This window comes from Rattus rattus, chromosome 5, assembly GCF_011064425.1.
Source record: "Rattus rattus isolate New Zealand chromosome 5, Rrattus_CSIRO_v1, whole genome shotgun sequence".
In the NCBI taxonomy this organism is placed as follows: Eukaryota; Metazoa; Chordata; class Mammalia; order Rodentia; family Muridae; genus Rattus; species Rattus rattus.
The window spans coordinates 128,512,449-128,528,731 of NC_046158.1; the positions used below are offsets into that span (position 1 = coordinate 128,512,449).

The 16,283-nt window shown below is 45.3% G+C and overlaps 2 pseudogenes; one reads left to right on the forward strand and one right to left on the reverse strand.

Annotated features, from left to right (window-relative positions):
• Positions 1-2,411: 2,411 nt before the first annotated feature.
• Positions 2,412-4,609, reverse strand: LOC116901018 (annotated as a pseudogene).
• An 8,746-nt stretch (positions 4,610-13,355) lies between these two features.
• Positions 13,356-13,915, forward strand: LOC116901019 (annotated as a pseudogene).
• The last annotated feature ends 2,368 nt before the right edge of the window (positions 13,916-16,283 follow it).

Below are 16,283 nucleotides of genomic sequence, written 5' to 3' on the forward strand. Positions count from 1 at the left end.
AACACACATGGTATGCACTCACTGGTAAGTGGATATTGGCCCAAAAGCTGGGAATACCCAAGATACAATTCACAGACTACATGAAGCACAAGAAGGAAAACCAAAGTGTGGATGCATTTGTCCTTCTTAGAAGGGGAAACAAAAATGCTCACAGGAGGAAATATGGAGACAAAGTGTAGAGCAGAGACTGAAGGAAAGAACATCCAGAGACAGCCTCACCTGGTCGATTCATCCCATATACAGACACCAAACCCAAACAATATTGAGGATGCCAAGAAGTGCATGCTGATAGGAGCCTGGTGTAGCTGTCTCCGAGAGGCTCTACCAGAGCTTGACAAATAAAGAGGCAAATGCTCATAGCCAACCATTGAACTGAGAACAGAGTTCCCAATGGAGGAGTTAGAGAAAGGACTGAAGTAGCTGAAAGGGTTTGCAGCACCATAAGGAGAACAACAACAATATCAACCAACCAGAAACACAGAGCTCCCAGGAACTAAACCACCATCCCAAGAGTACACAGCGATAGACCTATGGCTCCATCCACATATGTAGCAAATGATGGCCTTGTGGAACATCAATGGGAGGAGAGGCCCTTGTTCCTCTGAAGGCTCGATTCCCCAGTGTAGGAATGTTAGGGCAGAGAGGTGGGAGGGAGTAGGTGTGTGGGTGAGGGCGCATCCTTATAGAAGCATGGGGGTGGGGTGGGATGGGATAGTGGGTTTCTGGAGGGGACACAGGGAAAGGGGATAACATTTAAAATGTAAATAAAAAAATCCAATAAAAGTAAAAAAGAGAAATGTTTACTCATAGTAGTCAGAAACTGTAAATAACCTAGATGTCCCTCAACTGAAGAATAGAATGCAGGAAATGTGACATATTTACACAATGGGGTATTACTCACCTCATTTTTTTAAGTGACATTACAAAATTTGGAAGCAAAAGCATAGAACTAGAAAAAAAAATCATCATGAGTGAGGTAACCCAGACACAGAAAGACAAATAAGATTTGTACTCGCTTATAAGTGGATGTTAGCTGTTAAGTAACAAGTAGTCATGTTACATCCACACACTCAAAGAAGCTAAGGGCAAGGGGGCTCTAGGGAGTCAAGGTGGTGATCTGTAAATTTCCAGATATGGGGAGATAGATTAGATCTTGAAGTAAGACTGGGGGGTTGGTGGGGATGGGAACACTTAGGGGTTGGCGGGAAAGACAGCCAGAATACAGGGACAGATCATTGGAATTAGGGGTTATTTAAGGGTCAGTGTGGAAACCTAGTGCAGTGGACACTTCATTGAACTTGTGAGGGTGATCCTACTGAGAAGTCCAGCAATGGAGGGTACGGAACCTGAATGGGCAATCTTCTGTAACCAGGCAAGCTTTCCAGTGGTGACAGGGGGACACGAACCCAGCCACAACACCTTTAATCTACAACCTGATCTACCAGAAAGATTTGCTAGAATATTGGTGGCACAGAGCTTGTAGAAGTGAACAACAAATAAGTGGTCTAACCTGAGACCCAAGCAACCAGATGAAGTCCATGCTCATGCCCAACAACACTGTCTGGATGGCTATCCTCCAAAGGCTGCATGGCTCAGACTTAGGGTAGAATCAAACACAACTAACAGAAGGAATGTTAATGAAATGATTCCTAATGATATTTTGATCTAGATCAGAGCCTAACCCAATTCTCTTCAGAGAGGCTTCCTCCAGGAGCTGATGTGAGCAGCTGCGGAGACTCCAAACCAAATATTTGCCAGAGCTTAGTGAACCGATGAAGACTGCAGTTAGGAATGATTGTAGGAGTCAGAGGGGTTGAGGCCACCAGGAAAACAATTGCACACAGAATCAACTAAGGAGGACGTATTCAGGCTCAGAGACTGAAGGTACAATCACAGAGTCTGCAGGGATCTGAGAAGGTCCTCTTCATAAGTTATGGTTTTATAGCTTGATGTTTTTGTGGGATTGCTAACAATAGATTGGGAGGTATCTGTAATTTATTTATTTTTTGGTGTCTCAAGACATCGGTTTACTCGGGACATGACTCTTCAACAGGAACGACAGGAATCATACTAAAACTAGCAACATCTATAGGGCCCCTGATACGGCTAGAAGGGTACAGTGCTCCCCCCCCCCCTTTACCAAAATAAACTGTCATGCCTATGGACCAGCAGAAACTGGAGCACATCCTCTACCAGCCCTAGGACTGGTTCTTTGACCCTCGCCTCTGCCACTTCTAAGGCAGTGACTCCTCTGGGCTGGGTGGGTACTGTTTGCCCACTCTCCTCCTTTACCCACTGCCCACTTTACCTCTTGGTTCACCTTGGGCTGGGATACTGGTCCTATGCTGCTCCCTGCTGGCTGCTCTACCAAACTACCTCTAGTACTTCCCTGCTCCTGATGCTAATCACTCCTAAGAGGGCTCCCTACCGTTCTTGCCCCTGAGACCTGCTTCTCTGGATCTAGACAGCCCCGGGCTGCCCTGCTTTTCTAGTGGAGGACTGTGAGGGGTCTCTCCTGATGTTGCCCGGACATAGGCTGTGGTGTACTTGCAGATGCAAGGCCATGAGCTCAGGAGCTCCAGGAGCAAAGACGCAGAAGAGGCAGTGGTGAAGAGCACCCCCTGACCCAGTCTTACCTTCAGGGCCTGCCCATAGGGACTGGTCCAGAGAGTTCTGCCTCACAACCTCGCCAATTGCGCAGGGTCCTCCCAGGTCTGGCAGGCTTCCTGCAGGACCCTGGTCTGGTGCTGTTTAAAGGATGCCTGGTACTTTCAGCGACCTCTACTCAGGTGGTAGAGGCCTGAGCTGGCTTGACTTCTAACTGCAGCCGCAGTGAGCCCTGCTGGGAAGGTGGTAGGACCTCTGGGGGAGGCCCAGGACCTGCACTGCTCTTTGCTCTGGGTGGTGATGCTGAGAGTGCTACTTGAGTGACTCCTACTGGGTACCTGCATAGTCTCAGTGTGGACACTTTGGAGGGATGCTCACCAGTGTGCACTCGAAGATGCACTTTCAGGTGATGCGCCAAGACTAAAGATTTTCCACAGAAGGGGCAGTCCTTGCTAGTGGCCCCACGACCCGCTTCAGATTGTGTCCCTCCAACCAGCAGCCCGTTGGCCGTAGATCTTGCCTGGGCCCCCACCGTAGGTGCAGACTGTCCTGACCCCTCACCTGGGTTAGGCTGCAGGGAAGTCAGAGAGCCAAGCCCCATGCCTCAGGCCCAGCTCTCTTCTTTCGCCTCCACCACTTCATCTCCCTCCTTCGATTCCTCTGTAGGGTGTCGCCGAGCCGGGTTGGGAAGAGCTGAAGGCAGTGGGTAGAATCCTCCATAGCTTCAGCCACCTCCAGGGTCAGCACCCTCACCATTGGGTCGTACCTCCCCAGCTTGTACACTCAGGTGGCCAAAGAGGCTTGGGGGGCTCTCCGTGCTCAGCCGGAGTGTGTAAAAAAAGGACTCCTTGAAGCAGCGACCACATACAGGGCACACATGATCAAGAGAGGCCTTGTGCTTGCTCATGTGACCCTTGAGAAACCAGGACACCTGACAACAGAACTCTGGTGGGCCAGGGGGCTCCTCCGGAGGTGCAGGAGTTGGGGCAGGGTTTGCCTCACGTTCAGTCTCTGGCCTAGGTACAAGCTCAGGCTCCAGGTAGATCTAGGTTCTTGCTGCTCTGGAGGCTGGGGTTCAGGCGTAGCAGTAACTACCAGGGGGCGCTCGGAAGCCCTGTAGCCGTCAGACTGAGGTGCAGCAACTCCTCCTCCTGGCTGGAACCAAAACTGCACAAGCTGTACTTCCAGGGCCTGTGAAGGATTTGCAGGTGGCGTTCCCGCTCCGCTGAGGTGCAAAACTTGCCTTTGCAGAAAGGGCAACGGAAGGCAGATGAGGTGCCAGGCCCTCCTTGGTAGGGCTGCACTACATGGCCCCTGTGCTTCTGGCTCTCCCGAGTCTTCACGAAGCAGGGTGCGTTCCTCTAACTCCAGCAACAGCCATGCAGCGGGGCTGAGTGGATGCTCTTGCTGGTGCGATCGGAGGTGTGAGCTCAGCAGAGCCCGCTGCGCTGCGCGGTGGCCACAATGTGGGTACTGGAAGGCTTGGAGGCCCGGATTGGCTCTCAGGTGCAAAGCCAGGATGGAATGGAATGGGAAGTACTTTCTGCACACAGGACAGGGGAAGCGCTGTTCGTCTGTCCACTGCTCCTATCCCAGGCGACCCGGGTCCTGGAGTCCCGCCAACACCTGGTCTGTTGGAGTAGAACTGCAGATCCAGCTCGCGGTCACCATTGAAGGCTGGTGGTGAAGGGTCTAGGTGGCCGACAAGGATGCGGGAACGTGAGCCCTCAATGGACCCCCTTTACAATCTTTGGTTCTGAGGATTGGAAGGAGGAGGAAGAAAAGCCGCTAATGAAGGCAACTGATGCGGAGGTTGAGCCCTGCAGGACAGCGGCGGCAGAGGCTCCGTTGCGCTCGCCCCAACGTTAGGTGCGGCCAGGGGAACCACGCTGTCTCCCCGCCCCACTTCCACCCGCGGCCTCACCCAATCCTCCCGCCCCCCGCCCCTCCAGGCACTCCGCCCCTGGCCCGCATTGTGTGCAGCGGAGGCGGCCTTTAGCATGCAGGTCCCGGGAAGGGGGTGGGGGCTGTGGCTTAGCAGGCAGGTTTGGGCTCTGGGGCCAGGGGACACCCAGAGCGGCCGGTATCTGCGATCCTAATGCCTGTTCTTCATATCCCTTTGCTCCTACTGGGTTGCCTAGTCAAGCCTTGGCCAGAGGGGTTTTGACTAATCCTACTGCAATGTATTATGCTGTGTTAGGTTCATATCCTGGGGACACCTGCTGTTTTCTGAAAGGAAATAGAAAAGTTGTGGATTATTGTGAGAGGGAGGGTAGGAATGGGAGGAGTGGAAAGACGATATGTTGTGTGGGGATATATTTTATAAAGAATTAATTTTTTTTTTCTGTTTTCTTTTTTCGGAGCTGGGGACCGAACCCAGGGCCTTGCGTTTGCTAGGCAAGTGCTCTACCGTTGAGCTAAATCCCCAACCCCTAAAGAATTAATTTTTTAAAGGAAGAAAGCTAACTGTGTGTATACACTTGTTCCATGTTGTTCCATGATGAGTGTGTAATAGGATAACTTACAGGTGTCTATTTGTGATGGTTTGTATGCGATTAGCCCAGGGAGTGGCACTATTTGGAGGTGTGGCCCTGTTGGAGTAGGTGTGGCCTTTTGAGGTAGGTGTGTCATTGTGGGTGTGGGCTTTAAGACCCTCATCCTAGCTGCCTGGAAGCCAGTATTCTGTTAGCAGCTTTCCAGTGAAGATGTAGATCTCTCAGTTCCTCCTTCACCATGCCTGCCTGGATTCTGTCATGTTCCCACCTTGATGATAATGGACTGAACCTCTGAACCTGTAAGCTAGCCCTAATTAAATGTTGTCCTTATAAGAGTTGCCTTGGTCATAGTATCTGTTCACAACAGTAAATCCCAAACTAAGACACTACTATATACTTCCTTGAAAACAAAACGAAACAAAACCAAAACAAAGCAAAAATAAATAATTAAATGCAAGCAAGCATAAGGTTAAGCAATTGGCTTAGTAGTGAAATTCTACCTCCAGTAGATAAACGTGGTCCCCATTTGAGGAAAGGCCACCCAATGACCAGTCCAACTTGTGATCCATCCCATGTCAGCACACCAAACCCAGAACCTATTACTGATGCCATATTGTGCTTGCAGACAGGAGCCTGGCATGGCTGTCCTCTGAGAGACAACCAGAAACTGAGTCAAAAGCAGATACTTACAGCCAACCATTGGACTGAGGTCAGGACCCATGTGGAAGAGTTGGGAAAGGACTGAAGGAGCTGATGGGGATTGCAACCCCACAGGAAGAACAACAGTGTCAACCAGCCTGGAACCCTCAGAACTCCCAGAGACTAAGCCAAAAACCATGTGCTCAGGGGCCCTGGGCACATGTGTGGCAGAGGACTCCTTTGTCTGGCCTCAGTGGGAGAGGATGTGCTTAATCTTGTGGAAACCTGATGGTCCAGGGAAGAGAGATGTTAGTGGGGTTGAGGTGGGGGTGGTTGCACAGCTGTGGGTAGGAAATGAGGGATGGGATCAAGAATTCAGGGAGGGGGGACAAGTAAGGTGTAACTTTTGGAATGTAAATAAATAAAATAATTTAAGAAAAAAGAAAAAGGAAAGAAAAGAAAAAATAGTGAATATAATTTGATTGGTTTTCTCAATTTAAGTCTCATCTAGTACCCCAGTTGACTTAGTTCACTACGTGAAGTATAATGGATAACACACATTGCATCTTTAAGTACTGGTATATATTTAATCCTGTGCCCTTGGGCCATCGTTCCTAGCATGACAGTCTTCTACAGAAGACGGAGCTTCCAAGTGATTGATATTGGTCTGGTTAGAAGTAAAGGAGCATGTTCTTAGCTGGGTTGCTTCTTGGCAGTCTTGACTGGTCAATTTTGGGATCATTCCTACTTCTGAATTACAACTGAGGTAAATTGAGAATGGGCATAGAGCCAGCGAATTGTCACTCAGCCAATTTTTCTCTGAGGGAAAAACATCTTAATTCTCTGAGGCCAACAAAATGCTCTCTGGGGCCAGCTAAAATGAAACACACACACACACACACACACACACACACACACACACACACACACACGCACAGAATAAAGCAAACCTCTAGCAATTTTATTTTTTCTCTCAGCTTATATCCACCAGATGACCTCTCCAGCAGTACAAACATTACAATGCTCTCTGGGGCCATAATAATTTTATTATTTTGCATTCTACATTCTACATTATATTTTTCATAAAGTGTCATAGAAAGAAAAAAAATCCCAAAAGAAGAATCAGAGCCCAGCAATGAGTCAAACCAGAGCAAGTCTAAATTCTAGCAGGGCAAATGTCAGCTCTGTTGCTCTTTCTCCAGCATCTTGAGATCATGATGCCTGGACTACAAAGGACTTAGGTGTTTCTGTTTGGTTGGAACCCCTGCTCATCCCCTGAACAAGCTAAGAAACCTTGTTTGTTCTTCTCTCCCCAAGCCCACCCTCAAGGAGAATATCCTGGGCTACCACTTCATCTTCCCTTGTCTTTGCTTTCTCATTACTCACCCAAGTGTGCCCACCTAGGGGCTCAGCTATTTTAACCTTACATGGGCATAATCAGAGCTCCTAGTTCCTAGTTCATCATCCCATGCCCCAAACCCATAAAACCCCCTTGCTTTAGCCCAGGCATGTGACTTCACTGACCTCCGCATGTGAAATCAGTGAATTCCCCTGAGAACTGCCTCTCAGTGAACCTGCCTTTTCTGATTTGCTTCAGTCGGTTCATTTCATTGGTTGAGAAACCTTCAAGCTCTCTTGGCTGCAGAAATAATAGCCTCTTTTATGCCACAGAACAGCACATATCTGTCTATAACTACAGATTCATGAGAAACATAAAGATACATAGTATAACCTGAAACATATCATTGAGCTGGGCTATTACATGAATGAGAGGTTCCCCCCCTCCCAGTGGTTAAGATTACAACCAATGCAGACTTACGCACGATTAATAGAAGTGTTTCCATTGGAATTCTAAAGGGACTTTTCAAAAGACCAAGAGGGAAGAGTTCTTAGGGTTAAAAGTTTTGTCCGGTGCCCCTCACAATTCTGTAGAGTCTGCCATAATCCCAGTGAGGCATCTGATCAACAGCTTGACTATGTGTCCGGTGCCCCTCACAATTCTGTAGAGTCTGCCATAATCCCAGTGAGGCATCCGATCAACAGCTTGACTCTGTGTTCCCTGCCATCTCCCATAGGTATTAAGGATTGCTGACAGATTATTAGGAACAAACTCTCCTGCTTACTTCCTGTCACTCACAGTGAAAGTCTAACTTGGGCAGTGTTGAACCATGTAGGCCTCAGCATCTCTAGCTCCCATATATCAGTTAAAAATTCCCAGAATGAGAGAATCTTATTTCTTCCTTGCATTAGTCACTGTTGTGCTCATTTCTTTGTTTTGTTCTTTACATAATTTGGAGAGGACATAGTACAACAGTTTATTCGCTATACACACAGCAATCTTACATGCATTGTGGATGGTACTACAGGTGACTACTGACTCTCCAGGAATTGTATCTGTAGAAAAGAATCTTAAATCAAATATTTGGATAATCATAAAATATCATCTGCCTATATGAGACACTCTTAGAGGAATAATTTTGATCATTGTCTTTTATTAAATAAACATTAAGGAAATAATTCATGTCTAATACAAGAATTAGAACAAAATTCCACATACATTTAATGGTATTAGATCTGTTAGTGGAAATTAGAGCTCCAATCTGTAAGTAGCCTGTGATTCAAACCTCTGAGCTGAGTTATTGGTGTCAACCAGGATTGTACATGTCACCAGAGGTGAGTTCCCTAATAGGAAATTCAGTATTCTTTGGATCAAGCTAAGCTCTCCAGGTTATTCATTGATCACCTTAGCCTGCCGTCATTCATAGACATGAAGTAATACATGCTGAGGAATTATAAAATCACTCATTCTGCCCCATCAGGTCCTTCCTCATAATGGTGACCCAGGAAGCAGAATGCCTTAAATTTCAGCCTCTGATCTAGCTACTGCCTGCACTATTTACTCCCCAGTGTGTATAATAAACCGTTCTTCCAATTCTGCTCCGAGGACAGAAACCATGCTCTACATTCAAATCCTCTCCCTGTTATTGCTATGGACAGTCCCCTACATAACTCAAAGAAGTTATTTTAAAACTGCAATCGTAGAGCCCTTTAATTTGAGAATTAGAAGGTGTAGTTAGAAAGACAGTAAGGACATAACCTTGCAGAGCAACAGACTAGGACCAAGGTGACCCCAGTCCACATAGCTTGGACTTATTCCTAAGACCAGGGGCAAATCCCATTCTCAGGAATAGGCAGATGCTGAAACTTAGGGTGTAATTAATCTAGAGTCCACTTGACCTGTGACAGGTGGATCCAAGTCTTATGACTTCTTTGATTCCCTGAATTTTACAGGAATTTTTAGTTTATAAAAGAAGATATATTAGCATTACGGTTATATTGAAATCCATATTGTAGAAAAATCAGTTAACATGTGTGTGTAAAACAATAGGAGAATTTGTGTTCTAGAAAAAATATGGTTTTAGGTTAAAAGGCATATATATGTTGAATATGAATATATAAATGTACATATATTTGTTCAGAGCACAAGGTATATAGATTTGACAGAGATGTTTTAGCCGGATTAAAAGCATCATTTTCTTAAATTTTATTTTTTCTTGAATATTTTATGTATTTACATTTCAAATGTTATCTCCTTTCCTCCCTCTCCCATACCCCCTTCCCCCGCTCCTCCTTCTATGAAGTTGCTCCCACTCCCACCCCTCACTCCAACCTCAATGCCCTGGGATTACCCTACACTGGGGAGACAAGTCTTCACAGGACCAAGGACTTTTCATTGTTCCTGGACAGTGCCATCCTCTGCCACATAGTGGCTGGAGTCATAGGTCCCTCCATGCGTACTCATTGGTTAGTGGTTTAGTTCCTGGGAGCTCTGGTGGCATCTGGTTGGTTGATATTGTTATTCTTCCTATGAGGTTGCAAACCCCTTCAGCTCCTTCAGTCTTTTCTCTAACTCCTCCATTAAAGTCTCCTTGTTCAGTTCAATGGTTATCTGCAAGCATCCTCATCTGTATCAGTAGGGCTCTGGCAGAGCCTCTCAGGAGACACCCATATCTGGCTCCTGTCAGCAAGCACTTCTTGGCATCATGACAGGGTTTGGTGGGTGCATATGGGATGGATTCCCAGGTGGGGCAGTCTCTGGACGACCTTTTCTTCAGTTCCTGCTCCGCACTTTGTCCCTGTATTTCCTCCCATGAGTATTTTGTTCTCTCTTTTAAGAAGGAATGAAGCATCCACATTTTGGTCTTTCTTCTTCATGAGCTTCATGTAGTCTGTGGGTTGTATCTTGGGTAATTCAAGTTTTTGAGCTAATATTCATTCATCAATGAGTCTATACCATGTATGGTTTTTTTTTTTTTTTTTTTTGGGATTGGGTTACCTCACTCAGAATAATATTTTCTAGTTCCATCTGTTTGCCTATGACTTTCATGAAGTAATTGTTTTTGATAGCTGAGTAGTACTCCATTGTGTAGATGTACCACATATTCTGTATCCATTTCTCTGTTGAAGGGCATCTGGGTTCTTTCCAGCTTCTGGCTATTATAAATAAGGCTGCTATGAATGTAGTGGAGCATGTGCTCTTGGTATATGTTGGAGCATCTTTTGGGTATATTCCCAGAAATGGAATATCTGGGTCCTCAGGTAGTACTATGTCCAATTTTCTGAGGAACATCCAGACTGATTGCCAGAGTGGTTGTACCACTTGCAATCCCGCCAAAAATGAAGGAGTTCCTATTTCTCCATATCCTTGCCAGCATCTACTGTCACCTGTTTTTTTTATCTTAGCCATTCTGACTCATGGTGTGAAGTGGAATATCAGGGTTGTTTTGATTTGCATTTCCATGATGACTTAGGATGTTGAACATTTCTTAAGGTGTAAAAGCATCTTTAATTTATATCTAGAATATAACCAAAGAAAACTCAGAACTCTAAGCTTCCGACTAAGTAATAAGTTGTCAGTTCTCCATCAGATCTTGAGCTTCTGAAATCCCAGGGCAATAACAACCCAGAAAGGCAGGGAAATCTGAAATCATTTTAGAGATCCTTAGGACTCTTTTAAGTTTTTATATCCTTACATGGACTTTGAGACAATTTTAATCATTTTTCAGATAAATAAGTAATTATTATTGAAAAAGTCATGGTAAAACAGGTTATTTTAGTAATAAGTGAGATCTAAAACTTGTGTATCCTTTAACATGAAACCTGAAAGCAAGATAAACCTGCTTACATGTTTTAAAGCAAAGACTCAGTAGCTTTAACTAATGAATGAACGAACTAAAGGACTAATGAACTAACAAGGTGCTTGTAGCCTTGGAGGAAGGAGCTGATTGTCCGCTCCTGCATGACTGACAAAACTACAGTTTGCTTGTTAATATGATCAGAGGCCTGAGAAGGATAAATTATAATAGCCCACGTATAGATTCAAATAACAGAGACTAATCCATAGTCCATTACCTAGACAGTCATTCCCAGTTCCTGGGGTCTCTATGGCAATGGGTACAGAGGTATACCTTCCCATGGAGAAGGAGAATGGCAGGAACTGATATCAACTTACCTAGGCAAAGAGGGGCGACCAAGTCTCTGTGGCTTGGTTGTCCACAGTTTTGGCCATGCCTTTGTAACTTTAATTTTTTTAATGCTTATTTTTTAATGATGGTTCTTAAACTCTTTAACCTCTGTTTATCCTACCACCTTCCAGAAGTAGTAGACAAGACGGATACGGAGGAAGTGAGCCTGTTTAAAAAGATTCCTTGGAGTAACTTCCATCCGTGATGTCTGGAAATCAGTACTTCAGTTTACAGGTTAGCAGTGGTAGCCAGAACCACTTAAAAACACCTCAGGGAAATATTGAGTCAGCAGCAGCAATGACAGGGCCTAGCAGGAATAGCCAGGCCTCAGCCTCAGCCTCAGCTCAAGTCTGCATGAAGGCTGAGGAGGAATGCCCGAAGTTCTCAGCTATGCCTCTCTCAGGAAGCGAAGATCAGTGAAGATTCGAGACCCACAAGCATTGTAGAGCTTAGCTCAGCCACCATTGTGGTCTCACTGTTTGTGGAGTCCTATTTATACCTTCCAAACATCACATGTCCTCCACGGGTCTTGCCTCAGCACATGCGTCTGTCTCAGATGACATCACTGCCAATCAGCCTGAGTCCAAAGAAGCCAACAGGAAACTGCAGAACACCATGAGAATGTTTTTGATGTTCTCTCTGTGGAGTCCCAACAAATCCAGCTCAACTAAGTAATGTAAGGCAGACTAATACATGCTTGTTCTTAGCAAAAACTCCTTTGTCACATGCCCTTTCACATGCTTGCTGTAGCAGAACATCCTCTTTCCTGTGTCTGCTTCAGCAAAACATTACTTCATGAGTCGGCCTTAGTCTTTCACACCTGTGTCCACTTTAACAAAACAGTCCTTCACATGGTTGCCCCATCGAAGAAACACCGTTCAACACAAATGACTTTCCAAAGAACCCTTAAAGTTTCCACTTCATGCACTAGGAGTGGGTGAGGCTTTCGTTCCCAGTGGTTAGTATTAACACGATCAGGTGGAGTCTTTTTCTGTTGTATGTATTATCTTCTTGGAGACCTTAGAGGTCGTTACTAAGATCTGAGCGTCTCTGTCATAGAACAATTAGGCCTCTTGGGTGCCATATTCCACACATATCTGGCAGGTTTGAGGGCAAGTATGTACAAAACATATCTGAGTTCAACAATCTTTGTCTGGTTTTAGTTATTTGATCCTGAAACAAAAGGCTAAATAGGATTTAATCCTGTAATTGATTATATTTATCATGACTACAAACTGACTACAAATATAGTTCTAAACATATTAAAGAATTTGGTCATTATAAAGTGACTATTAACTTGCATTTATTAATTATTCTTAATGATTTAAAATAAGAAATTACAATTTCTGAATTAAAGCTCTTTCAGTATCAAAATAAGACGTGTAAACATAGAGACTGGAAACTTTCTTGATTCCTAAATGGTATGTCATTATAGAGCATAACAAGCTTCTTCTTGGGTTGGGGATTTAGCTCAGTGGTAGAGCGCTTGCCTAGGAAGTGCAAGGCCTTGGGTTCGGTCCCCAGCTCCGAAGAACAAACAAAAACTAAGCTACTTCTTTGATTCAGTTTTCCAAAATAAACAGCTACAGCTTTACACGGCTAGTGAAAACAGTGAGGTTAGACATTAGACACATTTTTATTTTTTTGCTTCAGAGGCCTCTATTTTAGGAATTTATTCCGATGAAATAATTTTTTTCCACAGGCACAAATTTAAAACTTGGAACATTAGTTTATATTTTCAAATCTTGTCACATGTTGAACTTAAAAGGTTTTTATGAGAAGACGCCGGTCGGAGAGCGGCTGCGGTCAGAGCGAGGCCACGGGGCATGGGCGGGCAGTAAAAGGGTGCGGGGCTGGTGCGGGGGGTGGGTAGGCCAGGGTAGGGTGCAGCGCCTCTGAGCAGGGTCGGTGGGCAGAGGCCTCGGGTTGTGCGGGATGGTGTCTGGCTCCGGGGGCTTGCACAGAGGCCTGGTTCGGCCGCCGGGCTCCTTGTCCCCGGGCCTGTCGACGACGACGCTCCGGCTCCCGTGGAGGCCCCCGCTTAAGGAGGACGCGGAGGCGGCGGCCAGGCCGCGGGAGGCCGCGGAGAATGAAGGAGCGGAAGGAGGAGGGCGAGGCGGAGATCCAGCAGCACGGGCTGAGCACTGGTTCTCCATGTGGGAGCGGCAGTGCCTCGCGGAGGCCGAGCAGGATGAGCCCTGTCCAGCGAGCTGCGGGAGGAGGCGGCGGCCGCCGAGCAGCCCAAGGACAAGCAACAGAAGCTGTGGCATCTCTTCCAGAACTCGGCCACGGCAGTAGCTCAGCTCTACAAAGACTGAATGTGTCAGCAGCCAGGACTTTCTCTTTGGGTCCCCTTCTAAAACGCAGCCACCGCCATCACCAACCTCTATAAAGAAAGTGTGGATACCCGTCAGCGAAGTTTTGATATTGGAATTCAGATTGGCTATTAGCGACGCAATAAGGATGTACTGGCCTGGGTTAAAAAGCGCAGAAGAACTATTCCTCGAGAAGACTTGATCAGCTTCCTATGTGGAAAGGTTCCTCCACCACAAAACTCTAGAGCTCCCCCAAACGGAAGCTAGCTCATCTGTAGAGACTGATTTGCAACCCTTCCGGGAAGCCATAACTCTGCATGGTAAAGCTGTTTAACATACTTATTTGGAAAATGGTTAAGAGTGTGCCTGTGGACTCATTTTCACGGTTAGGGTTAGGTCCAGATATGTAGTCTGTTTCTATCTGTACAGTAAGTAATTCTTGTTCTAGAAGTGTTGAAATAGAATGCAATCTTAGAGCATACATTGGCAGTCCATTTGAAAGGTTACTTTGAGCTTATTATCAGCATTACAGTAGTTATTTCCACATCACTGATTGAATTCATTGTTTTCTTAATTTTCTTGAGTCAAAGGGCAAGTCCTTGATTAGGAGTTCTATTTACGGTTGCTTGGAGTGCTTCATCCATGATAGTCAAGTAAGGCAGGTAATTGTTGAGTTGGTTCTCATGGGAGTCAGGAACTGCCTCTAACACTTTTGGTTGTTTAGTTTAGAGACTGAGAGTTGATAACCCAGGGAGGGACGTTGGAGAAGTCCTACTCCCTCTGCTTGCTGTCCCTTGGACCCTTATTGTTTAGGTGAATAGGGTGTGAGAGGCATAGCCAATGGCCAAGTCGTCACTATTCCCCAGGCCAGGCCTGTTGTGCAAATGTGTTCTGGGCTCAGGATCTAGTATTCTTGGACAGACAAATGTCCTCAGTGATAAGTCTGATGTTGCTATCTACTACAGACTTCGATATGAGAGAGAGGGTTGCTTATTGTATGACATGGTAGGTGGCTATGGGTAAACAGCAGCAACCAAATAAGACTTGGAGAAACCAAGATGGACACATGATCAAACAGATAACTAGGTTCGAGTGAGTGAGTTAGGCCATGTATCCTATCAACAGCTAACATTTTTAGGCCAGAGAAATAAACGGTCATAGGCCGTTTAAAATAAGGCTAATAATCAATGGATATGTAAAAATGGCTTCCATGTTATAGAAATGTTAATGTCTCCAGAGACCTCCTCCCTTTGGCAGCCAATCTGTATTTTCTTGTGCCCTTAATGAAAAGATGGGAGCTGGAAGAGTGTGTCACCTCCCTCCACCCCACTTCAGATTTACCTCAAAGTTAAAACCCTTTAAGAAGTTTGTAGGGATGTAATTCTTAGGGCTAAATACTTTTTCTATTATTCACCTTTGAAACTCCGGAAAAAATTAGGTGGATTAGTTATCAGATTTCCCCTTAAATTTGGAAAAACTATTCCAAGAGAAATGTGTATAATGGGTCAGATTAATTTAGGGAGAAGCAGAAGATGTTCGTTTCCCTTCTTAAATATTGCCATTTTCTTCCAGTGTGGCTTGTGATTGAATTTATGCTTAAACTGTTTCTCCTGGATACGAGTATCCTGCAAAGACAGTCTTAACAAAGCAAGAGCTATGCTTGCTAGTAGCCATGGCAGGGTATACTGTATAGTAAAAGAGTGACCCAGAGTCCACGAGGAAACAAACTGCTCTGCCCTTTACTGCTGTTGCATTTTTTTTCAGGTCAAATTTGTTCAACCTCTGGTTTATTATTCTTTGAACTTTGAGAATTTATATCAAAAAAGTTTTGTCATTATAGAAAGCACTATTACTTATGTTTAAATTAGGATGGCATTAATAAGCATAAATACAAAACCAGTAAAAATAAGTTTTGCCTATGGTGAACTTACAGTAAAGCGCCAATTCAAAACAAAAAAATGTTTGTTTGTTTATTTATTTATTCAGTTTATCCTGATCTCAGCCCCACTCCTCTCTTCTCAGGACCCCATTATACGCCCTTCCACTCCCCCTCCTCCTCTTGTGTACCAAGACTGCAGGACTAGGCACACCCTCTCCCATTGAGGCCAGACAAAGCAGTCCAGCTAGGAGCAACAGAGTCAGACACAGACCATGCTCCAGTTTTTTAGGGGACCCACATGAAGACCAGGCTGTACATTTGCTACATATGTGCAGGGGACCTAAATCCAGCCGATGCATTCTCTTTGGTTGGTGATTTAGTTTCTGTGAGTCCCCAGGGGCCCATGTTACTTGACTCTGTAGGTCTTTTTCTTGTGTCCCTGACCACTCCAGCTAGCTCAATCATTCCCCCACCTTTCCACAAGACACTCCCGGTTCCATCTAATGTTTGGCTGTGAGTCTCTGAATCTGCTTCCATTAGATCCTGGGTGAATGCTGGTAGGATTCGCTGAAGGAGGTAGAGGAAAGAAGATAATGAGTTTTATTTCAGTCTGGACATATATATTTAAATCAGTCTCTGTTAGCCTGAAAAGATCTTAGGTAAGGAGAAACATAATTTTCCATTAATTAATTTATTTATTCATCTTACAACCCAATGCTGCCCCCATTCCTCCACACACAGTCCCTCCCCCATACTCCATCCCATTCTCCTCTGAGACAGTGGGAACACCCCAGGTATACAGCTACCCTGGCACATATTTTTT